Below are 25,454 nucleotides of genomic sequence, written 5' to 3' on the forward strand. Positions count from 1 at the left end.
TCGTTTTGCAATTTATAAAACAGCCCTTCCGGTCGGAAGATAGGTGGTATGGTATCTTAAAGTCGACTGTGATTGCCTGGCCAGTTTAGAAGATCTAGACATCCTACGCGCAGGTTGGACTACTTCTTTTTTAAACATATGACACTACCCTACTGAATGCCTTAACAAATCCATACCCGCTGTTCATATCACTTGGTCCGATATTAGCTCCGTCTTCAGCTCCAGGTTCGACTATGTGATGCCGACTTCTCGACCAGTTTGTTATATAAACGCAAGAATTCATATGTTATTTGTAATTATAAAATATTGCTATTCGAAAGGCAACAGGCGTTTGTCTAAGTTATCCTAACTTAGACATAACGCCAAACACCTAACTCTAAGTCTCAGTCTGTAGTATTTTACATTTACAAATAGATTACTAACCCTCAATCGCATTTTTATCCTTTATAAAAGAAATACTAAAAAGTGTTACATCTTGTATTACGACGAGCTTCACAAACATTTGTTATATCAAGAATCAAACTCACTACAGCTCCGTATCGCAGAAAAACTGTCATTATCTTTAAATCTTAAATGTAGATGAATTAAGTATTAGTGTTCATTATGTAAAGAAGTGTGTAACTACTAGCTTTGCCCAATACTCTTATTGATCTTCTGCTAACCAAAACTAGCGACAGCCGTTTGCAGCCCATGGTCATCCGGTTCGATTCCATGCGCGGAATTACTTAACAAGTTAACACCAGCAGCTAAGATATTCTTATGTAACCAACATTCACTGCTTGCTGATGCATGAACTTTGAGTTTGTATGGCGTCTCCTCTTCACTACACTAAAAGGTCACGTGACCTCAAAGCGCATGTCTCAATAGTCGACGAGTTTAATGAATTCTGAGAGAGGTTCATGGTCGTGTTTATGTACATACAAATATGGCTCTTATTTGTTTGTAAATGGCGAACCTATTATTAATAGTTTTTATGTAGAAATGAATGCCCTTTTTTAGAATATTGCACGGGTAGCCGAGTGGTTGAGGTCACCACGCCAAAGCCACTGAGCACGACGTGTCGCGGTTTCGTTTCCGCGTAGGACAAACATTTGCGTGATTCTAAAATGTTTGTCCTGAGGCTGGGACCTAAGTGTTTGTGAAACCCCTGCTACAGAAAGATCAATTCAAGAAGCATCATTTTTAAGAAAAAAAAAACAAATAGATTTTTATTTCTAAGAGCGAATATTGTCATATGCTAGCTGCATGCCTAACTTAATTTAAAGCAAGATGTTTCTTACAGCTAGGAGATAGGGACCATAAGTCGATGGTATGATTAAATAATTAAAATATCCGACATGGGCCAATAAAAATCTTTACTTTATTAATTTATACCTCTTGACGAAATTATTATTTACCTGAAGCCTCTACAAAAAACGTTTACCGCCCACAAATTTAGTAAACTCGATCTAAAGTCCATTTCTATTTCCGTATACAGCAGATTATACATATAGAAAAACTATTATCATCCTCCATTTAACTAAAATTAATTATCAAAGGTAACCTGAGACAGAAAATATGACCTTAAAGTGATATCCCTCTTAAAGGTGCCTTTGAGTTCATGTCCCTTTAGACCTCTTTTTGTAATATTTTTAATTGGTTATTTTGGGTATCATAAATCTTCAATGTTCATATTTTAGTTTTCGGTACTTATAGAGTACTTAGAGACCTAAAAGTTAAAACTTTGTATTCTGACCAAACTGATTAGCGACTCGATAAAAACGATTACAAAACAATCAGTCGCCACTATACTTAGGACTTGTAGGTACTTTGGTTCACTCTACAGCTGACGGATGTATTAAAAAGTAAAAACAAACAGTTCACACTGACGTATGCTTAACCTTTATCAATTAAGTCGGGGCCTTCGGGCTGCGCCGGCGCATCCCTCGCCGCGAGACTCCGCTGTCACTCTCAGTCGCCAGTCAGACGCCGCGCGAGACGCACGCTCGCCACACGCCAGCCAGCAATCACAAATACGCGAGTGTTCTGTTACTTAATTGAACTCACTTTATTTACATAACCAGTGCTGTTTTGTGAAGTGATAAAAAGAAGTTTTTTAAACAATCTGGATTGTGTGTGAGTACCCACAGATATTTTTTTTCCTTTTCTTGCAGGGTAGTTTGGAGAAAATAGTGCAATTATTTTGCAAGATAACAATCGGAAAATTATAATTCTGTTGTTTGCCTTGAAATAAGATCGTGATTCCATAACTTTAATGACGACGTCTTGAGAAGTTAATGTTTCCTATTCGCTACCAAGTTTAATTGCACTTGCTGCTAGTTAATTGTTTTCACACGATAACTTCGAAATACACCTCACATACCATTACTTAAGCACTTGTGTTTCTGTAAAGGAAACGGAGCTATTGTTGTCCGACTTGTCAACATAAGCATGGATAACTTTATTGGAGTCTATTAACTTAGGCTAAAAATGCAACAGGTCCCTACAAATCCCATAAATATCCTACAGGGTATAAAAAACCAAAGAAAAAAAAACCTACAATCTTGCCGCAATTTACACTTTCATTCAATACCACACATGCAGATACTAAAAACCGACCAATTAAAACCAGTCCGTCACAAAATCACGAACCAAAGAAACAAGAACTGCAATTACACACGATCTGAAACGTGTAATAATGTCACTCAAGCACACTTCCCTTGACGCAGGAGTTGGGTGATTAACTGAATGTCGTTACAGGCCAAACATTAGATCTTACGGAAACACTGGATGCAATACCTTGGTGCAACAAGTCAAGGCGATCTAAAGTATTGCCCCATTCCGCGAAATAGATTTCGTCTGATACAGGTTTGCTGATGAGGGGTCGATCTTGGAATATGATAATACCGGGCTATTGGTGTCCCTTGAGGGATCGTCCTCATACTTCGTTACCATACCTCTATAGTGAAATGTAGTTGAGTTAACACTATTATTAAAGTGGTACGATTAAAAATTGTATTCTTATAGATTCTTCGTCTTTGCTCGCCTATGTTGAGATAATTTGTTGGAGTTATCTCAAGAACTACTGAAGTGATCCTAAAATTATTTTACTGATGGAAAGCCACTTTATTTGTGACAGTCTCAGATACGCTATTTAATAACCAAAAAGGTTTGTGATATAGAAATAATGTGCTATCAAAGACATGGTCACGGTTGCCCTTAATCAAATATCTATTGCAAATTTATTTTTGCGAGTTGTTTACAAGATAAACATCACTGCATTATTGAAAAACAATTGTCAACTCTCATTTGCCTAGATTTAAATCTTCAACTCTACCAGCAAAGCTATTCAGTGTACCAATTGGTTATAGGCTAAATTCATCCAATTTTCAATTATCACTGATTTGACATTTGTGATTGCGCAATGCACTGGCTTATATTGTACAACCACTACAAGTGCTACAACGTTCAATAGGCAAGGAGTAAATATTTACACAAAGTCTTGAAACTTAGGCTGGTCATTCAGGTGTTAAAGAAGAAAATACTTCTTGATATAGATCCTTAGAAATGAGTGAGTGTATGTGTGTAATAGGGCAAAACACAGACCTACACCCATAGTTCCTCTCTTTTCTTTCATTCCCTGTTTCATTCTCCCAAATTCAAGCTAGTCCATTCCAGCCAACCTAGTAATAATTGAATGTATCTTTTATATAATAAAGTTATATCCAAACCTACAATATCTTTTGCCGTTTGCTTTAATAAGTAGCAACGCTCTAATTGGAGGCTCGAACTCTGTCATGGTAGTATTGCCTATAGTGAACCTTAGTAACGTAATATCCTCGGTCTGGGTAAATTCTTGTAAAATCTCGCCAATACGTATACAGAATAAATGCAGTTTGCCTGCTTTCGGAATAAAATGCAAATCTTCTTGTCCTCTTGAAAAAAACTGGTATATTTATAGATTTATTATTACCATAATAGAGCTTAAACGATTCTTTCGCAACTTCCAATAAGTTAGACCTAGATGGACTCGATAAAAAACTGTTTCTATTGCAGATAATATAGTTGCAAAATCAACTGACCATAAACCTTGCAATTTGTACTTCCTTTTATGGAAAACAGTCTTGTTGAAACAATTAGGTACATCAAGTAAAGGACGTAAAATAATAATATTATTTAAAAATCAAAACCTTCAAGTTAGGCTATTTCACAACTTACGTAAATCACGTAAATTTTTACGTTCATTTATTTCGAGGTACGGTGGCAAAAAGCAAAAAAATACAGACGAATTGAAAACTAGAGGTTTAGACCTATTTAGAGTGAAATATTCTTTCTCTGCCTTTAATTTTCCCAAGGCTGTAGGCTGTTAAAGTCGGCTTATATTTTCACCTACTACAACCAAACTCCTTTCTTTAACAAGCGACTGTTGATCTCACTTCCACAACCCATTCACAAAATAAAGACTCAAAACTATTATTCGATAAGAAAACAAAAGTGTTATTATAACAAACTCAGTAGCTGTTCAACGTGAACTGGTAGTTAGGTAAACAATGACCGCGAAAAACTAAAACAAAAAAGAGCAAACGATATTTCGTAATACAAATGTCAAGAGTAAGATTGTTGAAATTAAATATGGATTTAGTTAAAGCCTTCAAGATTGAAACTATCGTCTTATTTTGGTATTCAATGTGGTTTGATCGCTCACCTAGATTCATTAGCACCGGATTATATAAAGATTGGTAAAACATTCTTGAAATTTTAGACAAACTGTTTTAGATATTTGATACAGAGAATGATGTTTGAATCGCTTGCAGCAAATATGTGTTTTACGAAAAATGGTTACCTTTCTAATTGATTTCCTCTCTAAGGAATTTAATAGTTGTGACGCGGAGATTCCGAAAAAAACATTTACCTAATTCACATGCGCAAGATACTCAAATGTAGCTCAAATGATTGTCCTACGCGGGGATCGAACCCTAATACCGGTTACTTATTTTTAGCTCTACCTTTATTTAAGTTCCACTATTGTTTATTTTTTTGTGATGTTTTAATTTTAGTAGCAATAAATGTCTTTTTTGTTATTTTTTAAAGATTCAATTCTAACTTTGGCTAAAGATCAAGGTGCTTCACAAGATTACAATTATTTTTTTAATCTAACGTACTAAGCTGCTATCAAATTGGTTTTATACATATTTACAATACGTAAAAAAACGTCACATGTGTCTGATTTACAAGCATCGCTTATTTTTTGCTGTTTTTATTTGTTATACGTCTACTATTGCCTTCTATGTATATGTATCAAACAAATCTATTTACTAATATATAACGCTAAAGAGTTTGTTTGAACGCGCTAATCTCAGGAACTACTGGTCCAAATTGAAAAATTATTATATATAATTTTGTGTTGAATAGACCATTCACCGAGGAAGGTTATAGGCTATATACCATCACGCTACGACTAATAGGAAGGCGAAGATACAATGGAAAATGTAGCAAAAACGGGGAAAAATATCCAACATCGACTGCTTCCGTTCAAAAATTCCTAACATATATCTTCTACCGCGCGGACGAAGTCGCGGGCAACAGCTAGTAATAATATAATACCGAATCAATAGTATTATTTAAAACTCATATTTCATTCAAATTGTATTACTCTATGTTTTAGTTGAGCTCAATCGTGTTTAAAATTAGTTTCCTTTGTTTGACAATGAAGTTTCTTAAAAAAAAAACGGAAATTAAAAAAGGTCCTATAATTTGAAATGTCATTTAATATCTCGGCTGTCTGTCTGTCTTTCACATTTACCAAACTAAGTCTTATGAACATATAGCTAGATAAATAATGAAAATTAATATCGAAGTTAAGCGACGGTTATGATTTAATCTAACCATTTTTTTACGAAACCGTCAGTGTCGTGACGTTAACCACTTTTGGTTTCAGGAACATTTCTTTAAAAAGTTACATATTTTTATGCACAGAATCGCTATATGAAATCAAAATCAAAAAGTTTTTGTTTCAAATAGGCCGTATCTCAAGCACTTTTACAACGTTACATAACTGACTCTGCGACTCTGACTTCTGCATGTATTATGAAATCATGCAAGAATTAGAACTTAGTCACGTGTTATTTGTATAGTTATAAAATTGCATCTAGTCACAAATCCGTCGTTGTAACAAAATGTCGTTTAATAAATGCCAGTCTAATTCGAAGCGCATTCATTTATAATCTTTGGACTTTGAATTCTTGATGACTTCCTCTGCACACTTTAAGACCGGTTTATCATTATAAGTAGGTTATGTCTGTGGATAGTGCGTTTATATTATGTATAGCAGTGCAAATAAATAGTCTATTTTGAAACATTTAATTCGAACTCTAGAGAGTTTAAATAATATTGTTTTATCAACAAAAATATACAACCAACTTCTATAACAAAACTGCTGAGCCAAACTTGATAAAACTTTATGGGTCCAAATGTTAGCTTTTCCAAGTTAAATGAAAAAATAATCAACAACATCAGTTCATCCAGTCCGAAATTCATTCTATAAAAATAGCATCATCATCATCATCCATCATCAGCCTTTATCCTCCCACTGCTGGGCATAGGCCTCCCCTTTCTCGTGCCAATTTCTACGGTCCTGTGCCAGCCTCATCCAGACTCGACCCCAGACCTTCATTATGTCATCGACCCATCTTGCTCCCGGACGACCGACGCTTCTTTTGCCTTGTCTTGGCCATCAAAAATAACATAAAACTGACGAATTGAGAACCTCCTTCATTTTGAAGTGGGTTGAAATGATTTCTTTTGATCTGTTCAGCGGCGAAGTTTATGAAAATATAATAGAGAAAACTGTTGATTGTCTTAAACACTTCAATTTCAAACCTTGTATAAAAATATTTAAATACAAAGTGTATCCAACAGTTCAGATGATATAACGTAATGTGGGAACAGCATTTTAATTAGAAGTTATTAATGATTGTACTTATCTCGGAGTAGGTTTCAATAGTCGTGGAGGTTTCGCATACCATTGTTCAAAAACCTTTACTTAGTAAACTGACAGAAAATATAAATATTATTTATACGTCATCTAAGTTACTACTTATCTAATATATAAAAATCCCGTGTCACGATGTTAGTTACCGTACTCCTCCGAAACGGTTTGACCGTTTGTTATGAAATTTTGTATACATATTGGATAGGTCTGAGAATAGAACAACATCTATTTTTCATACCCCTAAGTGATAAGGGTTGCTCACACTAAAAAAATATATTTTATTCTATGGACGAAATAATTGTTTTTATTTTTTTATAATTGGCATTAAAAATACATACAACTAGAAAAAAAAATCGTCAAAACAACGTTTGCTGGGTCAGCTAGTTTATATTATAAATTGTTACACAAGAAGTATTTGTAATTTCATATCTTTCGCTTGTTATTTTACTGACGAGCTGTTGGTCGCTTCGCCCATTACCCTCTTTGAACGTAATCCGGTAAAAGTATCTTCTGTGTCTATCACCTTATGTGTTAATCCAAGGTGTCAGCTACCTCTATACCAAATATCATCGAAATCGGTCCAGTTGTTTGAGCGTGCAAACACACTCACATACTTTTACATTTCTAGCATTTGTGTAATTTTATATAGGAAAACATTTGGGAAAAATATTGTGTAGAATATTTGTTGCGTAATATGCTATGTAGCTATACACAAAAATAAAACAGCTGGCTATATGTCCATAAAAGTTCGACCTCCGTGTTCGAGTGGCGTATGCACCGGTTTCAAGGTGTCGCTCGCTCGTAGCTCTGATGTCCCGGGTTCGATCCCTGGTAGGATCAAAGAAAAAATCAAATTACTACATTGTCTCGGGTCTGGGAGTTCGTGGTACCTTCGTTGTATCTGAATTTCATAACACAAGTGCTTTAACAACTTACTTTGGGTTCAGAACAATGTATGTGATGTTGTCCGCATTTATTTATTAAAAAAAAAGAAGTAAAAATCATTAGCATTGATAATAGTTTTCTTCAAATGATCACGAAATAGTGCAAAAATGATTATAATATTCGGAATCACGTTTATTTATTTATGGCACACATATTTATTAACACGTGTCCAAAGCATGCACTCTGCATTTATATCGGCAAACATGTTACGAAACATGTCCCAAAAACGATGACGAAATGCATGAACTGTAAATATTATTAAAACGCGTGTTTGAATTGTTAAGTAAATAAATAACTTCAAACTTGTGTTACTTGACATAATTATTTTGTTTCTTTGTTTGTTTATAAATTTCTAGAGGTCGCCCGCGTGTACCTATACCGCTGTAAGGCAAAATTCTGTATTTTTTTGTTGTTGAAACAAACTCCATCGTTACTTCTTATACCTCCAAGAACATGTGTACAAAGTTTCATGATAACAGTTATGTATCATTCAGGAGAAAAGGTAACAATCTAACTTACATTCCTATAATGCAATAAAGGTAGGATTGTGCACTTAGAAGTTGGGAGTTTATATCTTAAATAACAGCTTATCTTGAGAAGTGTAATTTCTTTGAAAAGCTGATGATAGTCAATTATGTTAAGATAGTTTTAGGTTGGTAAAGTAGGTAAATAAATAACTAAATGTCAAAATGATAATTCAGTCACGTGACCTGGTGATAATGATTGTCTTCACCATAAATTAAAGCGATTCTCTCAGCGTTCACGCTTACCAAATTGTAACTTAACGTAGTTAATTAAATAAGAGATATGTTTATTTTAAAAAGCAATTGCGATTTCACTAAAATCTATTTCGTCCTCGAAATGGATTTCCAAAATATATCGAATGCATAGATTTTATTTTAAATAAAAACCATTAGTGATGATCTCGTGTGACGTCACTTACGAGTAAACTTTTTAGACACATCCCCCTTTAAATCCTTGAATACAATTTATCTATAATAATTCCATTAATCGTACATGATTAGAACGAGACTAAAAAAAGTTTCTATAAAATTGTATGTCATAAAAAGCTTATCTTGCTCTGTGTAGCAATTAACAAAAATATAACATTGTTATGGTTGCCTTAATTATGACGATGACGTCACTATACATTAGTTATTTTTTACTGTTCGGCTGGTAAAACCTATTTTATTTGTATTTATCAAGAAGACGTAACTCGACTCTTTTGTATTTAAAAATCTTGCCGAGGGTTCTGTACGTCTTTGAGCGATATCATTTCATAGAGTTTGTGTGAGTTACTATATATTTACTTGAACACCAACCAACCAATAGTTAAAGTACCCAAAAAATAATGAAAATATTCAATTGTATATAAAAAAAAAACGGCTTCTCCTACTCACGGTTATTTATCGGTATCCCAACCGAAGTCCTTAATCGTGAACAAGTATAATCGCCTGTTGTACATAAATTATTAAAATAAACCAACTATTTACTTTTGGTTTCTTAGAAAAATCGAACGTAATACATTGGAAAACTACTCTGGCGACGGCGGTTTCCACAGAAGGTAGTTTTAACCTTCAGCGGGAATCTGATAGCTGAGTAGTTTTCCGTTTTCTTATGTCGCAGACTGAACAGGCAGGTTTTGCTAAACGTCACAACATCGATGTAACATATTGCAAAAACGTTCAATAATACGAAGAAATACAATGAAAAATTTTAAACAGACAGGTTCGTTCTATTCATTTGCAAATCTATGATTCGCAGTTTTTTATGCGTATCTTCTTCTTCTTTTTCTTTCTCTTATATATAAAAATGAATTGCTGTTCGTTAGTCTCGCTAAAACTCGAGAATGGCAAAACCAATTTGGCTAATTTTAGCCTTGAAATATTCATACCACTCTAAGGGAAGGTTTAAACGGTAAGAAAATATGGAAAAAATGCGGCAAATAAAAAATACTACGCGGGTGAAACCGCAGGAAACAGCTAGTTTAAAATAAAAACAAGATAAGCAATATAAAGTACTCTTAATATCGTACAATGCTTTTCGGGTTAAAAAAGTTCAGCGCACTTAAGTGTGAACTACGGACTCCTAAAATATTAAATCACTTAGCAGAAAACTGGTTTTAGTTTTATTTATAGATGGGTTAATCTGTAGTTTATTTATGTTGATCAAAGTAGTTTCTATGGACTTTGGTTGCTATACTGTTTGTTCCGATACTCGGCACTTCATTTTGCACTCAGCAATGACGGATAATCTAATAAAATATCTTAACATTCGATTAGTCTGTCGGGTACAAATTAATGTCAGCTTGTCGCTAAGTCCATCCCACTAACCAAATGATATTTCTACAAAAGTTATCGTTGATAAAAAATACTTAAATTTCTGTAGATGAAATTTCTTTTTTCTATTCTGTCACTTTGCCAGAGGAACCACGCAGGCAAAGCAGCGGGAAGCAGCTGAAGCATAACATACAAGATTAAATTTTCTCATGCCTACGTATATTATAAATGTGAAAGTAACTCTGTCTATCTATCTGTCTGTCTGTCTGTCTGTTACGCGTTCACGTCTAAACCACTGAACTGATTTTAATGAAATTTGGTACAGAGATAGAGTTGACCTTGAGAAAGAACATAGGATAGTTTTTATCCCAGACTTTTGAAGAGTTCTCTTGGGTACGCGATATAACCGACATCGACGCGGGCGAAGCCGCGGTTGAAAAGCTAGTATCTGATAAGTTCTCAATAATCTCTCATCATTATAACAACCTTGTCTTCATCTCAACGATTCAATTATATGAACCATCATTGTTCACTTGAATAACATAATATTATTATACATATTACTGTATGTTGCAACCTCGTGAACAGGTCACCTTGGCGAAGGTTCCAGAACTGAAGTCCTTATTGTAAACCCATAGTGTATAAAAATGTATTTACAGTTTCCAAGAAAAGCTACCGTCGGATCTATCGGCAATAAAATTAGAACAGTATCTGTTAAAATTCAAAAACACTATCTGAAAAGCAATCTTAATATATAGTCATATGTGTAAAGTTCCTTTTTCGTCATCTCTTATGGTTGATTTAGAACCTGTAGTCAGAGTTTAAGCCGCCCCGCGTAACGTACCGTACGTAGCGTACCCGTAAGGTTCAAACGTTGTTTCCTCACGACTTTTCCTTCACTTTTTTTTTGTAACCGGTAATTATGCATATAATAATACGCATATGAATCCGAAAATACTGGTGCGTTAGTATAATAAAGTTGGTTAAATATAAAAACGTTGTAATTAAGTTGCTTCGACGGAGCAACTCTATTTGCAAGAGGCTGCAATTTCGATGTTATATATTATGGACTTGTATGTTAAAATTTTTGAGTCTTTTCTCATAGTTTGACTTTTTTATGAAAATGCATACATACTAGAAAAATGATACAACGGTTTACTCTCGTGGATTTATCGGGATCGCCCCGCTAGATCATGAGCTGACGCGACACGGTCAGATCGAGACTTTATCTCGCGAAGCTAGTCGACCTATCATAATAAACACGCGTGAGTAAACTATGATATCATTTAACTAAGAATTATCCTTACAAAAGTTATGATAAAAATACAAAAACAATATAAAACAAATTACGTGTTTTCACAACAACCGGGTGAGTCCATCAGGGAACTATGTGTTAATCTGTGGCAATCGAGAGGTTTACATAAGGTGACGCTGACATATTGCCGGGAGAATTTAGCTACGTAATAACACCTGCGAGAAATAGTTAATGTTGCATGTTTATTAAAAAAGTAGCATTAGGTATTGATTTGAAACTACGTTCAACAATTGAATTAACTGCTGGTGAAGATGGTGTTTGACAGACAATATTATTGTGACAATGATAGGATAGTTGATGTCACTGTCTTGTTTGAGAAATGTCTGAAAGTGGCACATAGCAGTAATTGATAGGGGAAAGGTAGCTAAACCCTCATCCAGCAATAGGACAGCATAAGGTGACACTTGAAACGGCTCGAATTTCTGACAAAGTGAAAAATGAAACGAATGATCCCATCGCTTAAATTTTCTTAATAGCTTCAAACGTATGGACAAAGCAAGAATGTCACTCTAAAAATAATTATGGACGCCCTAGCAGTTTTGGCTAAGAAGATTCATGTACCTACCTACCATGTTCACATTATGGAATGCAAAAAAACGTGTAGAGTAGTGAGTAAGTTGTAAAAAAATATCTTCAGCTACATAACCAAAATTGTAACAATTAGCAACTCACATCTGCTACTCATAACCAAATAACTGCAAACTAGAACAATCACTATTTACAAACTACAGTTCATGCGAGCCGCATTAATATAATCTTAAAAACAAATAGTTATAACGTTCTTATTTTAAGTTATGTAAACTTGATTTTTATTTAAATAACAATTACCGTATCGCTGGTTTAGTGTAACGCTTCCTGATGGAGAGTGCAATATTTTGCGATAGCGACTTCCTTTATATGTGTATCAGGTTAATGAAACTTCGAGCTATCGCTGAGTAGTTTTACTACTACTTTCGAAGGATATCCGATGATTACCTGATATTATAGGGGACGTTTTGTTAAGTGAAGGTAATCCTCCTATACACCCACTGCCTATGAGGAAATGGGTAGTGTCAGACTCTTACTGACTAGACCTGAACCGCCGTGCTACGTCATCTGTGTTTTTGTGTTGGAGTATGGAAATGCATTGCGATCCTTCATACATATCATAGGGGCCTGCTTAAAGTTTGTAGTACAGATTGCGTTGAAGAAGAGAGATGCTTTGCATTGAGTTATACTCTGTCTTACTCGCACCGTTGAAGGTCTTACTTAAAGAGGTCGTGGTAGGTCCCAGGAGTCACCCCTCTCCTTACCCCCTTGTAGAATTTCGCTGGTCATGGTGGCAAAAAATGTAAATGTTTTTGAATCTTTGATTCATTTTTTGATGATCACCACAATGATGACAGAAACACTACAGTTTAAACGAGTCCTCTCTAAAGTCTAAGTCAATTATGTATTATCAGAACATGCTTTTGACCTACCACCTGTTACCATAGTGATTTTAATGATTATCTTTGTTAAATAACTGAGACTAATGCGTTAACCAATTAATATTTTAATGAGTTCGTAACTAACAACTGTGTCCTAACCCCCGTCCCCCTCTCTGCATAGAGATGACAGGTCAAGGTCACGTAACTTATCGAAACGAAATGTCAGTTCCCTTTCCTTTGCATACTTAGGCACTGTAATTTCCATACTGTCTAAGGTTTCGCGCCAACGCTGACGTTTATAGAGAAATGAAATGAAATTATTTATTCTGCAAATAGGACATTATATCACTTTTACATGTCTTTTTTGAGAACGATGGAGCCGACATTTCCTAGCTGACTACCCTAAGAAGAAATGTCGAAACAAACTCATGGGTCGCAGTCTCTTTTAAAGTCCAGACAATTTTCAAGATATGTATGAAGATGGCACTTGACTCTCTGTTCACCACGTTACCCTAAGGTATATCATAGCATTCTTTAGTTTTTGTTTAATTATTCAATTGCCGTGTCATTGTATTACAAGTTTCACTTAAAGAAGATCACGAGTGCGGTCGTTGCGGTACTTTCATCTTCGATCAACGATATGACTTAATAAAAACCGCGGTTTTGTCTATTGTGTTGTTTATAATGTGGTGTCAATTACATTATGTGGCGATGAACTTCATTAGATTGTTAACACTTTAATACACTTGTGAACAGGTGCCTGTTTTTGTACCAGTTGTTCAGATAACGTTTAGGATGATATTCAATTAATCCGATGTATTATGTATTCTTCTTCTTTTTTCACATGTTCTGCTTAGTTCTGAAGGTTGGTCGCCAGATTTTTATTATTTATCGGTTTATTATCCTCATCTTTATCGACCCTTTGGGTCGGACCCAATTTTTTGTAAATACTAGACGACAGAATAGGAGATGGTCGGGAAAAAGGAAATCAGGTTTTGTCTCTATCTATTCTACCGATGCTTACGTCTATTGTAAAAGTATTATAAATTTTAGCCCCCTACGCCTTCGAAACATATAATGGTATGTCAAATGTAACTTGATACAAAGCCAGTGTAAATAAGATTATTTAAATAATTAACAGCTCTGTATGCGTCAACTATCTTCGTAATTCCCTAATGGGCTGTGATCGGAATTGTAAAGTTGAGCCCATTAAGTACCGGACGTAGTACCTGTGATGACGTAGGTTACTTAATTTTCCTACACATAAACCGATTTACTTAATGATGGTATTTCAAATTCCCCAACGTATTACCCTCTGACTTCACTGTAGGTACCAATTTTGATTTGTTTAAACTTGGCGTTTGAATACTATTTTCTTAGTTCATTATTCGAGTCTACTATTGGAACTAGATTGCTCGGATAGCCAAGTGGTAGCTCGTCTGTAGGTTGTGGATTCGCTCTCTTACTTATTCCGCGTCTGGGTGTCTTGTTTGTTAGGAATGTGTACGACAGCTCATCACCAATATAGCAAAAACAAGCGAGCAAAAAGAACTTGCCAAAAACGCGATTGTCTGAATCTGAAATTATTCATAAGAAAGTAAATGGAGAGTACGTAATTTCGTGTACAATGCGTGTGTTTATAGAGTTTTTAAAATGCTCGGTGTGTCGAGGAAGTGCCGGCGGCGGCGGTGTCAACACCTCACTGTTTTCACAACAGATCGCGTGTCGACCACTTGTGAGAATCGAACGACGCACGGTAGCTACTGAGTAGCGGAGGTTTGGGAACCTTTGTGGACTCTTACTTACGAGAAATGATGAAGAATGCTTTATGTAGAACTCGTCGTGAAAATAGGGATAGTTATTTCTTGAAGAGGGCAGTTTTTTTTTAAGAACAATAATGTGTAGCCTTCTTAAAATAAAAAAATATTTAGCCAAACTTGATGAATTTTTATGGGACCAAATGACAGCTATTTCATTTTAAATAAATTTGATAATCATAAAATCTGTTTATCCAGCTCGAAGTACTGCAACAAAAATTTAAAAAATATACAAAGACGAATTGAAAACCTCCTTTATGAAGTCGGTTGCAAAAGCCTCTTATGAAAGTGATGATGATATAAAACTATAGTTATTCCATTTTTGAGATCTCTGTCGAGTGTAAGATTTTTAGTTCTTGATCTGATACAAACAGCGAAATTAGACACTTATTAAACCACTTGTAAAGTCTAAAACTGCATGAAGTAACCTTGTCAGGCGTACACTAAGTTAGCATACGCTAGTTCTTGACAAATATCCTCAATTATCTTTTGTTGCTAACAGAGAGACCTCTTCACGTCTTGTTTAAAGTTTTTATTGCCATTTGCTGTAACCTTTTAGCAAAACGCATCCTCTTCCGGCACATTATGCTAAGTCAAGTTAGCTTTTGGCTTTTCTGTTTAGCTGACAGAATCCCCATAACACACACATTCCCTTGGGGGATGAAGCGGGCAGAGTCAGAATCTAACTGATTTAACCTGAACCACCGAGCCATATATATGCCATGGCCATCCTTTGGTATCATTTTTTTTAACAACTTCCGCGTCAATGTTCTGTTCCTTGTGTCGGGGGATTTCCACAAACGTTCAAGTCACAAGCATTCATGGATCACACAAATGCTTGTCCTACGCGCTGTGGGTATGGCGGGGTTACCTCAACCACTCGTGTATCCTTGCAGTCTTCAGACTCAAAATAATATTTAGCTTCACTTATATACTTATATCATCTTCCCCGAGACAGTGTTTGATAATTTGAAGTTAATGTGATTTTAAACATAGCTTTTACCATAATTATCACTGACATTCGTCTGCAACGATGATGTCGCGAGCCGCCATAATATTGTTACGTGATGTGACGTAATGACGTTATTCGATGATATTCTATAAGAACGGTAGCTTAGTTATTAAATAACCATGTTATTAATGTGGGGCAGAGGAACGTACGTTAAAGCTAATTGTAGTTAATCCTACTATCTTACTTCCCAATATTATAAAAGCTAAGTTTGTATGTATGGATGTTTGTTCCTCTTTCACGCAAAAACTACTGAACGTATTTTGACTTCGGTTCAAGACATAGGATCCCGAATTATGTTCGCAAGGGTTCCCTGTCGATTTGTAGTAAAGTGCGACAGCTAGCATTTCATGTTTTTACCGCGGAAGATAACTGAGTCAAAGAGAAATTACTTTAGGGTTCGTGGTATCCAAAACTTGACTTAACGTAGGTTTTTGTAGGTCTTTATTTCGATAATACTTTAGTAACAATATATAGCTAAATTAAGAATGACAGCTAAGTATCTCTGTTAAACCAACCAAAACGTTTGGTGATTTCAAAGCAAGCGAGATTTCTTAATACTAGTCGATTCTACTACGATTAAATGATACATTATGTTATAACACCAGTTATACAACGTCTGGGGATTATGTGTGCAGACGACGAACTATAGCAAGCTGTCCGCTGTAAGTAAGTAGTGACAGTTTGGTAATATGTTGATATATTTTGATGACCTCCGTGGTCGAGTGGCGTCGAGTGGTTTCTAGGTATCCCTAGCTCTGAGGTCCATTGTTCGATCCCCGGTCGGGTCAATGTAAAAATATCTCATTTCTACATTGTTTTGGGGGGTGGGTGTTTGTGGTACCTTCGTTGTATCTGAATTCCACAACACAAGTGCTTTAGCAAGTTATTTTAGGTTCAGAACAATGTATGTGATGTTGTCCGCATTTATTTATTTATTTATATTACAGTTAAAGAACTTTTTACATGAAGCGACGCAAGCCGACCACCGAGGCTCATTAGCACATGCGTGGCGGTGAACTTAATTAACTGTCGTGGAACCTCTCAGTTTTAAATCGTCACAGTCTATAACTACTATAGTTTCCCCATATTCATACTGTAATGTGGTGAATGTATTTAAGATTTAGTAGATACACCGTGTAACAATAGAGAAATAAATCTAAATATATGTTCGTTTCGTAAATCAATATACAAAACAATACTGTTACCAAAAAACTTTTATACACCACTATGTTATGAGACAGTTCTCAGAGTGTGTTGTAAGCTGCGCATGCGCCGATCGCTTGGCCAATTTCGCGTTACGTCACAGCCTGCGACCAATAGCGCACGTGGGAATCGCGCGCAAACACTTACCTTCTAAATGTTGTGATGCAAATTGTTAACAGGGCAGTTGAAGTGCGGAGAGAGAATTATTTATCCATGCAAAGTTAGCATTGTTGAGGTAGAGACTCACATATAACCTGAAATACCCAATTAAGTCATTTTTTTTATTCAGAAAGAAAAATACTCGCATTTCTCTTTCTCTCACTCAATTCTCTGGTGCTTCCTTCAAGTGCTCCCTTTTCTTGCCTCATAGAGCTAGGTTTTTTTTTCTTAATTTTTATTCCATTTTATTCTAATTTAGAGAATATCCTGTAAGAAGAAGAGCGAATAGTTTTCTTCAATTCAACCCAATCAAAATATTCTGCATCGTACAAAAAGAGAATGTGATTGATTAAGAATTATAAATTGGTAATTATATACATAAAATATAACTAATAGTAAAAACAACATTAAGCCAGCCAAACCTTAGCGTAGAGATATGGACGTTCCTGACACCTTTTAAATAATTAATTAAATATATCTATTTAATGAAAAAAATTAACAGCGAGCAGTGATTTAATAACATTAATATATTAAATAATATTATTAAATAATTCCACGGTCAATGCAACTCAATAGTAATGCCGAGGTCAGACTATTTCGTGTTCACATTCAAAATTATAATATTTTTAATTAATCATTTTACGTATTTATTAAAATGTAAGGAAAATTAGAATAATTAAACTTAGAAGTCTGTTTTCCACACTTACACAATACACAAAGTAGTTTAATCAGACTTTCAAGTAAACAAGATTCAATTGATTAGATATGTCAAGAAAAGTCGTTAAGTGCGAGTCGGACTTACTACTTTGGAGGGTTCCGGAAAAGCAGGCTAAAGATAAACAATTCGGTTATATGACAAATATTTTTTGTTGGTGCCAATCCTTAAATTTATGTCCTGAACAACCTTGATCTTTATTCTTAATCTAGCTATCACGATTCATGTGATACGGTCTGGTGACGGATGAACGGTTAAATAAGTGGACAAACAGTGGAGCAGTAATGAGATTTTTACCCTCTGGGTACATGTACCCCCAAAAAAAGTCCTCCCAGTCACATTACCGAAAACAACTTAAATTGAGTGGAGCAAAAAAAATATCGCTTTGTTTTTTTTTCTTTAAGAACCCTTCTATTCCTCAACATAAACTTAATTTGAATTTGAAACACGTTGTTTAAACAAGTTACACGCATGCAAAAAGCTCAATAGTTAAGGCAGTATTTTTATAACATTTGGCTTAAACAATGGCGGATTCAATGGCTGCCGACTACAAACCAGAACTGATTCTGTGCAGATAATGATCTCAACTAGAAGCTCCTTGTTAGGGCATCGACTGCAAGACGCTACTGAAAGGTACTGTGGTGTAAGAAAGTGTTTTAACCGGAATGAAAAGTCTATATTTATATCTGATTGTTTCATAAAACTTCTTTTAATTGTTGTAGTGGATGATTTTCCATACTCCTCCGAGTCAGTCGAAAATTAATTTACATAGAAATCAACGTTTGCTAAGTGTGACTGTATCCATATAGAATTCAGATATTTATTTTAAAGTTTAATTTTATTTGTTAAGTTTGTTTCGGCCGCATCGTTTCTTCACTCGCAGGAAAACGATTTAAGAAGTAGTGAAGGGTTTGCTATTTTGGTACCTGTCCACAACGAGCAGCTTTGGCCTTCAAAGTTCTCACAGTGAGGTACTTTGGATGTTATGAATTATTAATATTTGATTTATATATACTCGAGAAATCTTCAAGCTTACTGTAATGTACTTGAGTAATGTAAGTTCTTACAACAAAAGCCACCAATTTATAATGAACGCCTCCATTTTTATTTTGCATTCACACTTTTTGTTGCCGATTGTACCAGTACAGACGTAGAAAAAGGTAATTTTAGTTAATTATGTTGTTGTTGTATATTTCTGCGAACAGTTAAATGTAGTGATTTAACTCTTCAAGGTTAATTCATGGTAAAACGCCTGTCCGTTGGAAATTAACTCGCGGTTATTATATTTACACCCTATTAATATTAAATTGAATATCCGTCTTAAACTCCTTGGTGTCTTGGCAGGTTATTATATGGTATTATGTGCTGGTTTAGATAACGGTTTTTCAGTTTTTTTAAATGCAAGGCGTTGGTAGTTAGTAATAATAGGGACGAAGACTGGATATATCAACTGAAAATCGTTTTAGTCCGTTAAATAAATAATAAAATAATATAACACACGTGATATTGTTTATCAAAAACGCAATGCTTGAAAGTTTGGGGGAGTGTGAAGTGTCGTGACGCGTAAGTTCCTTTCACTGTTATTTAGTTAATTTCATATTTGCGTCATGAAAACATATATTGCTAATGTTATTCATTAAAGTAATTCAGAGTAGAACTCTTAGGGATATTAACGAAACAGTCATCACCCTCTTTTAGGAATTTCACTTAAAATACCTGTGGATATTTGTCGTCTTTAATGCTCCTTTTTTCTGCATAAATAGATTATTTTTCAGTGATGAGCCTGGCTGACCTACAGAATCGGATAGCCAAGTGGTTGAGGTCACCAAGCCAAACCCCGAATTTACGACGTCTTGCGATCCACAAATGAGTCTGGCTTTCTTGTGTGACTTGAATGTTTGTAAAACACCCGGGACAAATAAAGAATATCTTTAGTGCGAAGATTAAAAAACAGAGAAAGACATCACTATTAATGATCTTGGTTTATAATTCAGCTAAACCGGTGTGGTTTACCCAATTAACAGTAGATATAGACGCTTTGTACCCTCGCTAATGTTCCTGCGGCGACGGTTGCGCACGCGCAGACTTACGTAACACTGTTGCAATATCTCTCGCTATTAGACACGACGCTTTTTATACTAACATTAGGTTTTGCCCATTAGTTCGTGTGTAAGGTATTAATAGTAAGGTAGTAATGACACAAAACCGTACTTTTGTAGGTGTAGCCAAATGCTGATTCGGTCAAGTGCCAGTAGGAGTCGCGGCGCTGTGGGTTTCGCACAATTAGGCTGAGGAAAAATAAATTTGCTAAAAAAATTGTCATTCATTTATGACCGTACCAACCGTTGCTTTACGACAATCTTTATTCCCAGTATTTGTTGTTGTATTGTTAATATAATTACAATATTTGTAGAAATCGTAACTGATGAGCTAAGACGGTTTATGGGATAAGCGTGGTGACATCCGAACAGACAGCGGACCCTTAATGCTTTGCGATTCTCTTTTAATGCTTTGGTCACGGAACATAATATCACTCGATTTATGATAACGAGAAAACATTTGCTAATCAAAGACCTTTTTAACCCAGGACGCGAAATCTTTTTGTTATAAGTTTGACGTGTCTGTCTATCCACCTGTCAATCTGTCTTTGGCATAAAAGCTCCCGAAAAAATTGAGAGACTTTAATATAATGAATTAGATGCGAATGTTCTTAGACAAGTTTGATAAAAAGTCGGGGATTTTTTAATTTAATCTTGTTTACTTCGCATACTTTATGAATAGCTAAGTATTTGCGCGATGACTACAATCCTATAAATCAGTCCAATACTAGACGACCTTTGATTCTTATTTCGTCATTTGACTCTTGATTCTCTTTATTATTATTGCTAAACTTATTCAATGAGCTGAGTAAATACCAGTTTTAATGTTGCATCGAAATGCATTTGTTGTTCGGTCATTATACAGCCATAAAGTGTTAGGAATCATAAAAACAGTTAATAGTTACCTTCTGGTATGCGGTAGACCTTATTATAACTGTTTTAATTGTTTTTGGTTGCTTAACAAGCATTTTACTGCGTTCAGCTAATAGCTATACTTACCTGCATCAAGACCTTACACATAGTCGGAAATATGCCTAATTACTTAGATAAACGTCTTGGGACGAAAATCCTCTTTTCAATCGACTTAAAAAACTAGGAGGAGTACCTCACTCAACATGTCAGTATTAATTTTTTTGTTTCTTACCTCAAAAACTCGGCTTGGATAAACCGATTTTGTTAATTCTTTATTTTTAATAATTTGAAATAGCTGTTATTTGCTATAAACAATCATCTAGTTTTGTTCAATAGTTTTAAATTGAAGGCTTACATAGAAATTGATTGGTGACATTTATGTCAAAGTACTAAAACGAATGTCCCAAATTCCTTAAAAACAATCACTTATTTTCGATACCTTACAGCTCTGGCCTATGCCCAGCAGTGGACGAATATGGGCTAATAATGATGATGATGATGACAGCCCTGATCATTCATGAATATTTTGTCAAAGTTTTTCTTATTCAAACACTATATACTAATTATAATTATTTGTTGAGAATCTGTATTCAGAACAACAATAATATCTCCATTATGAGTATACTATCGTAGACAAAGGATACAGCTAGCTAATCCAGTTCTGAGCCGGTCATTGACCTGTTGGTACAGATAGTCAAAGCCTTCCGCGGCACCTTAATTCTAACTGGTCCTTTACATTTACTGAACTTATACTTAACGAAAGTTTACAAGAGATTTTTATCCATATTTTTGACAATTTGACCTCTTGGTCTCTGAACAGTTGATAAGCACAAAAGATGGCTCCTCTTTTCGTATGGTTGTTGAACCTGGTGTCAGAGATATTTCTATATATATGCGCATGATTCCGTCACAATTTTCTCCCTTCATGATGTTTGGCGAATGAAAATTACTAGGTAATACACACATTAACTCGAAAAGACATTAGTGAGTGCCGGTATTCGAAAAAGCTTGTAATGTGTGTGCATTGTTTTGTTCAACACAACTTTATTTCGAAATTCAGGATCAGTAGAGCAACCAGAAAGCAATAAGCACCATACACATCATCGTACCGAAAGGACCCCAATCTGTGATCAGAGTCAGGATCAGAACTCATCAGATCAGGACTTGAGTCCCAAGACAAAAAAATACCCACAGGTACTCTGCAAAACGACCAAAAATACCACTTCAAGTAACAAAACAGCCTCACAAGGATTTCCCGATCCAGTTTATTTAAATGGCATTTTTGACAAAGATTAAAAATGGTTTAAAAACTTGTATAACCGGTATTCAGCGATCTCGGATGACCTACAGAGTATTTACGAAAGTCACTCAGTAATGAGTCTTATTACCTTATCAACCTTTTATTCTTTTGACTTTAACTTTAGTAATACTAAAATAGGGTAAACAAAAAATTAAGGGGATACAGTGGATAAAAATCTCGTGTGACGTCACTTACCAGTACTCTTTCCACTACCAAACTTAAGTGGTTTTTATCTTCCTTATTTATTGTGATAAAATTAAAATACGTATCCAATCTTTTGTGGAAGTCTGTCTGCCGGAAAAAAACATTATTATTACTAGCCTGGAATGTCCCACTGCTGGGCAAAGGCCTCCCCACTCTTCTTCCACTTGTCTCTGTCATGAGCCGCGGAAAAAAACATATTTAGAGTATTAGATTTAGGCCGATGCCCTATTGTCTGAGTATACTGAACTCTTGAAGGTCCCCGGGACAAAATATATTATTAGAGTAAACCGTTGCATCATTTAATATTGACCTAAACATGTCAGATTGCTTGCTTGTTTTTTGTCAGCCATATGATTAAGAATCGTCACTTATATAAATAGTTTATTGGTATAATATTAAAAGTCACTTGTCTAGAGGCAAGTTCTTTATATCCAGAAAGATCACTAGGAAGTGATCGAATTAAAGTACTGCATATTTTACTTAAAGACTTAAGAAATTTCATTAAGTTTCGTGGAGTAATTAAGTAGTATTTATTTTTGGTAACATTATTGGTAACTTGAGGAATTTCCGTCGTATTTATTCGTCCATTTCTACCGATAGATAAAAAGCTTTTAGGAGAAGTTATATCTTAACAAAACAAACAAACAATTTAAAAGAATATTATCATTTATAATTATTATTTTTTTGGTTTCAAAATTATTCTTCATTTCGCCTGTCAAAATCAAAAAGAGTTTTCTTTAAGTAGGCCTCTTTTATGCTCCGTCAAAACGTTAATATTACTAAAGCTGTGTATGACGTTTTAATACGATCATTGTATAATTTTAAATAACATTTCTGAAATAAAAAAACCGAACTAAAAAAGAAATGGTCTAAAAAAGGAATGGGTGTCCCATAATAAGTTGTTATCAACAGATTAATTAATCTATACTAATATATACCTAAAGCTGAAGAGTTTGTTTGTTTGTTTAAACGCGCTAATCTCAGGAACTACTGGTGCAAATTGAAAAAATCTTTTTGTGTTGAATAGACCATTCATCAAGGAAGGCTTTAGGCTATAAACCATCACGCTGCGACTAATAGAAAAAAACAGGGCAGGTATAGGTAAATCATAACTTATATCTTCTACCCACGGGGACGAAGTCGCGTGCGTCAGCTAGTGTTTAAATATATATCAAGACACGACAACTTTTTTTTTAATACAATTGCTATCTTTGAAAAATTCGTTGATTAGGAGGCAGATACGTATTTGTTATCTAACATACTGTTTCCCACTCGTGGGCAAAGGTCTCCCCCAAACCCGATTCTCTGTTCGGAACCACTTCTGAACACTCCACGCAGTATGCTACTAGAATGTTTATAGGGTCTACCACCACGTCTTAAATTAGTATGATTATGGTTGTACAAGCGAGACAGAGATATACATAACGTAAAGCATGTCTCTTTCACACGCGCTTGGATCAACCTGACACCGCTTCCTTTATGTAACACTATTAAAAACCTATAACATTTATATAACAAAGCTTCTAACAGGTTTCAATAAATACAAATTATACCTTACTAGCTTTCCGCCCGCGGCTTCGCCCGCGTCGAGGTCGGTTATATCACGTTTCTAAGAGAACTCTTCAAAAATCCGGGATAAAAACTATCCTATGTTCTTTCTCAAGGTCAACTCTATCTCTGTACCAAATTTCATTAAAATCAGTTCAGTGGTTTAGACGTGAAAGCGTAACAGACAGACAGAGTTACTTTCGAATTTATAATATACTAGCTGTTGCCCGCGACTTCGTCCCCGTGGTTAGAAGATATAAGTTATGATTTAAACCTGCCCTATTTTTTTTCACATTTTCCTTTGTATTTTCGCTCCTATTAGTCGCAGCGTGATGGTTTATAGCCTAAAGCCTTCCTCGATGAATGGTCTATTCAACACAAAAATATTTTTTCAATTTGGACCAGTAGTTCCTGAGATTAGCGCGTTCAAACAAACAAACAAACAAACAAACTCTTCAGCTTTCTATATTAGTATAGATATATGTAGATTAGTAGGGATCACACTTTGAACATTGAGTAAGAACTGACTTCGGTAGCCGAGATGTATACTATGAGAGTGTATGAACGTGTATGAAACAGGTTTCGATAGAGCACAGCTTACATAAGGTGTTGCGATCCGATTATTTGTGCCTTGACCTCCATACGGCGTTATACGGCCAATTTATACCGGCTGTAAAGGCGAGGGTTAATGAATTGCCTTTATCTGAAGCAAGTCTTACTCGTGTCGTCTAAGTAAAAGTAATTATATGCCTTAATTGTAATATGCAGTTCTTGAAAGGGTTTATTACTGGGCTAATTAGAATGAGCTAGTTTTTAGTGACTGGTGACAAATATAGCGTTCATTTATGGAGACCCAATACATTTTGCTTACCGGCATGCAAAATTATTAATTTTTAATTTTAATCTTTCTTAATTGCTATAACATTAAAATAACATTTCTATACAATTGAGAATAATAAAACAAACACATATGCAAATGTTAAAAATAAAATTGTGTTATTCTATTAAGACCAAAGGTCAAAGTCCCGTGATTAATATAAATGAAATGTCACTTCCATACATTCCAATTTTATTTATTGACCTCAAATATTCTAGAAATGTTATTTAGCTAAAGAGACTACTACTATTTATTGACCAAATGCAACTATCATTGCAGGATAAAACCTAATACAATAATTACACAGTCCTAAAATATAATACACATCTTTCACACAGAGACAAATATTCTCAAACTTAGCAAAGCTTGTATTATGAGTACTAGACGAACGATTAGACCACCTATATATTTTTAAATACATACATATACATTAGGTGAAACATTTTCTTGATAATTAACTTATAGTGTAGGTACATACATCCCCAAGTTTAGTGAAGACAGACTGAGCTCGCTACGGGCACAGGTAGGTTGTGTAAACAAGGCTCCGCGGTCCCAAGTTCAATGCCCGGCGAGCCCTCACTGACCAGCTATTTATATTCCGCACAACACTGATTTCGTGTATAAGTAGGTGTACAGAAATAATGATTTTCTAAAATCAATCTTATTCCTTTGTGATAAAGTTGTTGAACT

At 35.0% G+C, this 25,454-nt stretch overlaps 1 protein-coding gene across 1 annotated transcript in view; it reads left to right on the forward strand.

Moving 5' to 3' along the window:
• Positions 1-1,409: 1,409 nt before the first annotated feature.
• Positions 1,410-25,454, forward strand: part of LOC113499839 — an 87,302-nt gene continuing 63,257 nt past the window's right edge. The window contains exon 1 of the mRNA XM_026880404.1: positions 1,410-2,115. The gene's annotated coding sequence lies outside the window, so the exon portion shown is untranslated. The remainder of the gene's footprint in view (positions 2,116-25,454) is intronic.

The sequence above is a fragment of the Trichoplusia ni genome, chromosome 13 (genome assembly GCF_003590095.1).
Source record: "Trichoplusia ni isolate ovarian cell line Hi5 chromosome 13, tn1, whole genome shotgun sequence".
Taxonomy (NCBI): Eukaryota; Metazoa; Arthropoda; class Insecta; order Lepidoptera; family Noctuidae; genus Trichoplusia; species Trichoplusia ni.